The sequence below is a fragment of the Engraulis encrasicolus genome, chromosome 12 (genome assembly GCF_034702125.1).
Source record: "Engraulis encrasicolus isolate BLACKSEA-1 chromosome 12, IST_EnEncr_1.0, whole genome shotgun sequence".
NCBI classification, from domain to species: Eukaryota; Metazoa; Chordata; class Actinopteri; order Clupeiformes; family Engraulidae; genus Engraulis; species Engraulis encrasicolus.
This window is the reverse complement of record NC_085868.1, coordinates 17,934,091-17,939,090: the sequence shown is the minus strand read 5'-3', so window position 1 is coordinate 17,939,090 and position 5,000 is coordinate 17,934,091. Positions and strand designations below refer to the sequence as shown.

General features: G+C 42.4%; 1 long non-coding RNA gene across 1 annotated transcript; it reads left to right on the top strand.

The window, feature by feature from the left end:
- Positions 1–736: 736 nt before the first annotated feature.
- On the top strand, positions 737–3,031 carry LOC134460104 (uncharacterized). The gene is made up of 3 exons (XR_010036984.1): positions 737–1,404; positions 1,984–2,082; positions 2,976–3,031. It is a non-coding gene; the product is annotated as an uncharacterized LOC134460104 (long non-coding RNA).
- Positions 3,032–5,000: the final 1,969 nt, after the last annotated feature.

Genomic DNA, 5,000 nt, shown 5'->3' with positions numbered 1-5,000 from the left:
TGGCCCGTTTTCCGACCGTACCGTAACCAGGTAATGGGATCTATCCGCCAGATGTACAACTGTCTTGGGAATCCTCATACAGACGAAAGGTACGTGATTTGGAGGAAATATATGTCAATGTTGGCACGTATATTAGTTTATCCTCCGCTTCCACATTTGTTTTTTTGTCCTGTGTGTTAATAATGTGGTGTTTCAGACTCCATGACATCCGTAGGTAGGTCTACTACTGTATGCTAAAACTACTTCACCTCACCTGACAAAGTTTTCCAACATGAGCTCGACTTTACAAAAGCGTTTGATTCTAGGCTGCTTTAATCGTTCAATGTCTTGGCAGATATATTGTCAGTCTGTGTAATCTGACGTTGCTTGTGCATCTTGCTTTGGCTAGAACTTCTGGCTAGAACTAGCTTGTTGTCAGGGGTGTAGTGGGCATGGTACGCGGGGGTACGCAGTCCACCCACTTCTCCTGAAGTGAGATTTAAAAAATCCGATGAGTTACAAACTGTGCCTACTGACTATTTTAGTTGGCTGCCTGCATTCATTATTCTTGAAGATGTGGGATCGAAATTGCACCAACCATTCATTGGCTAACAATTTCATTAAGGTGACTGACAGGTAGTCGTGTTTTAAATAATAATCGGAAGTCACATCTGAAAATAAAGATTGGCTAATGTTACACGGCAAAGTGTTTTCGTGTGTCAGGTTGCCTCAGTCTTTGAAATGTCCATCCTCCACACGAACCGCACTGTAGCATATTTCAACTATCGTGCCTGCTATTGTTTACATAGAGCTACTCACAGTTTTGTCCTGTGCTTGTTTCGAGCACAGTGCATATCGTAATCTTGCTTATAAACTGAAATGTGACCTGTGGCATTATTGCGTGAATGCTTATGTTGCACACTTAATGAATAAGGTCCTCAAGTGTGTAGAGTTTCGCTGAGTTCGTTGTTTATTTACATTTTCCTCAGCATAACTGTACAGCTGACACCGCTGCCTTTTGTATCATAACAAAGCCTGTCACTTCCACATTTCGTTCTTATGTGGCCGAAGTCACTGGCTACTGCACCAGAGAGAGTCTCTGCACTCATTGCTGGTCCTATGATGCCATCTATTGGCGAAAACGTGCAACAGCATAATTAAACTAAAAGACAACTTCTGACAGGACAACAAAAAGACAGGGAATGAGAATAAGGGAATAATAAGGGAATAACAAAAAGACAAAAATGGGGGGTCCACTACACTTGCATACAAACTGATTGTGATGCTGTCACTCATTTTCTAGTCTATATCTTGGACTGAAAAAACCTTATTATGTTTTCAGGTGTTTTGCCCCTGCGGTTGTGAAGAGGATGCTGTGGAGGTGGCAGCATGAACGTGTCACACAGACATTGGCTAAACTACTCGGTAGGTACAACGAAATAAAAGAAACCACCCCCTCAACCCTGTTTATGCTGCACTGTACCTATTATAACCAGTTTTTATATAGACCATTATTTGAAATACTATGAGAGCCTTTCTGTTAGGATACTGTACAGCAGGGATGGGCAACTGGAGGCTCGGGCGCCACATGCAGCCCAACTTCTCACTTTTTAAAAAAAGAAAAAGGACAGTTTTTAACCCGCTATAAATCAATAGTGTAAGCATTCAGGTATAAAAAAAGAAAAAGTGAAGTATCCTTTTGTAAATTCTCTCAAGTGCGTGGTGATGTGGCCCACCGATTGTGGTAATTAAAAATGTTGGCCCACCTTATAATGAAAGTTGCCCACCCCTGCTGTACAGCCTACATCACTTGTACATGTCCTTACCAAATAGGACACTAGCTAGCTAAATGTAACTAATATGGCATTGTGAAAGTTGTATGCCTAAATGTAAACCATAATATTAAATTGTGATGGGCAGAAATCAACTAAACCAACATATTACATTGTGAATGTAGTTGCGCAGTGATACTGAGACCGACTTATTCCTGTCTTTATTTGCCAGGCTTCTACACTTGCCCTCAGAGTTCACATATGGTTAAGTGCACAGGTGTCCAGCCAGGTTCAGACTGATGCTGGTAACAAGAGGAAAACATGCTGATTGGTAAGTGAGATCCCTGCTCAACAAAATCCACACAGCACAACAAGTAAGCCTAGTTTGTGGTATCAAATGTAAAATGTAAGTTTCATCAAAAAGTTGTAGAACACATCTGCATAAATTGCAGGCCATCAAAGTAGTGAATGGGCAGGGAAAACACAACCAGTAGGCTTATGAATGACTTTGACTCAGCACAGCACAGCAGATGCGATGCTACCATTCCTTGGGAATATGACACAGAGGTCTGCTATTCCATTGTAAATATTGACTGGAAATGTTCATGTTTCAACTGTTTAAAAACATTGGACTCAGGGGGAAAAATCTCTAGGTGTATATAAGTGAAAGCCCACCTTTGCCATTGTGACACAGCACACAAGTATACACTGCACACAACGAAATTGCATTTTATGCCTCACCTGTGCAAGGGTGCAGCCTACATTGGCATCCCAAGGGAGCAGTATGTTGCAGTGTGGCGGGAAGGTACCATGCTTGGGGTACCTCAGTCATGGAGGATGGAGGAGAGAGCACTGGTTAATTACTCCCTCCACCAACCTGGCGGGCTGGGAGATGAACCAGCAACCTTTGGGTTGTTCAGCCCTGGGCTACAGGACACCCTAACCGCTTACCAATGACTGCCCCACTTATCCATGACTGTATAAAAAATACCACAGCGAGTACACTTTTAAATTAAATGGGTCAATATAGATGATAGACTTTTCATCCACAGGCAGGACTTAGTCTACATACAGTAGATGGTGAAATCCTGCTTACAAAACTGTTTAAATAAATAGTTGTAAACTTTTGACATGTCAAAGTCATAGCCTAAACTGTAGGGTATGTTATGTAAAGGGTGATTTTCACATCCGGCCCATGTTCACAGATTTTTTTTTCTCCTGCAGGAATGATTCAACGATGGACATTTTGCTTAATTGTGGAAAAAAATAAATGGAAAAACGTCTCTGATTTCTTGTATTTTCATTGGTGAGGCATATGGGTGAAGCACTGATCAGGAAGACCTCACATAGGCTAATGCGGAATTCCACTGCAATGGTGAGAACATTCAGACGTCTTTTTTGTTTATGGAAAGAGCTGATTTTCTAGTATGCTAGGTTCATAACTGCAACCTAAAATCAGCTGTTCCTCGAGACGTCAGGATGCTTTCCTCGCGCAGATGGGGTACGTCCAGTAGGTCGTAATTAAATCGGGTAAATGTTGGCTCATGGGTGGATATAAAGCGGCTAAACGTCGGCGAGATGCATGTAAATAAATGCATCGGCAAGATGTCTTTGAAATAGCGGCAGCTCATCGGCCAGATGCTGGGAGACGTCGAGATAGCCAATGCATTGGTAAAACAGGCGTTCCATCTGACGCCGCACGTCTGCCCAACGTCTTGCCGATGAGCAAACGTTCTTCTATAGACGTCTTGCCGATGTATTTTACATCTTGCGACGTTGGCAAGACATAAGTGTGCTGTCTCGGAAGCGATGTCTGTCATCCGATGGAGGAGATGTGGATGGGTCTTGAGTGGAGTCCCGGCAGAGATGGTATCTAGGAGACAACCAACAGACTGGAAAGCAGAACGTCATGTCGTGAAGTCTTGCACATGCGCAGTTCAAAATTAAGCTTGAGAAAAAACGTGTTTTACGGTGTTACAGTCATACATACGGTCATTCTAAGACAGCTGTTTTAATTCGTTTTTCATGGCGATTCCAACCCCGTGAGTTCTGTATCGATAAGTTGTCCTACTTTTGATTTCCCCGTTAACTCCCCATTCACGAAAGTCTTACTAATCTGAAATAGCATCCCGGAGGCGTAGCCAATATGGCCGCCGAGTGTTCCATCTCCCCTTAGCAACAGTATCTCTGGCAATAGTGTACAACCACCACCAGCACATTTGATTGGATGTCACGACAACGTGACTCCGCTGTTTCCTCCACAACACACCTTGTAATTTCTTTGTGAAAAAACACGGCCGTGGCATTACAATCTGACACCCTCCGCACCAATAATGCAGTATTATCTGCATATCGATTGGATTTCGTTTCATTCCGAGGTGTAATTTGTAAAATATTTGGACAATAAAGTTGTGGTTACTCCCAGAAAATCGTCCGTTGAAGTGTCATATGCCTAAGAAATTTTCGCGCGGAATTCATTACATAGCCTAGTGGATAATTTTGGAAATATCTGACAGAAATAGATAATTTATGTTGTGCATTACCAACACACACGTGCAGCCAAGGTAAAATGTGTTACACTGTAGGGTCCAAAACACGATTTCACGAGTTGTTGTCAACATGCTGCACACTGGTTTCGAACCCGCGTGGCTCGCGTCTTCCCATTGATAGGCAAGCGTAAATACCCCTAGGCTATGAAATGAAATTCGCGCCAAAACCATTTAAGAACTTGACACGTAAGCCAGTGCATTTCCGGGAGTAACCAATACTTTCTTATCTAAATATTTCACAAATTACACATCGAAATGAGACGCAATTCAATCGGTATACAGCTAAAAGTATATTATTAGTGTGGGATTCATCAGATTCCAAGGATATGACGTTTTTATTTCACAAACAAATGACATGACGTGAATTTGTGTTCTGAACACTCTCGCAGCTGTATCATCACTTTGTGTGCATGTCGATTGATTTTCATCGCTTTTGCACCACAGGATTAAAAGATATTGACACATTTGTGGTCAAATATGTACTACAAGTTTAGCTAATGGGTGGAGTCACACTCTGAAGTAGCGCTGTGTGTTACTTTGGGTGGCTGAGGTGATGTCTGGACTCAATGGATCTACTCCAGCTGTACTTCAACTTCACTGTCGAGATACGGATAGGAGGCGCCTCACTTTCAAAGTCACCACTACTTCAGAGTGCACATTACTCCAAGCAGTAGTTACTTCGTGTGTTAACGTTCGAGAC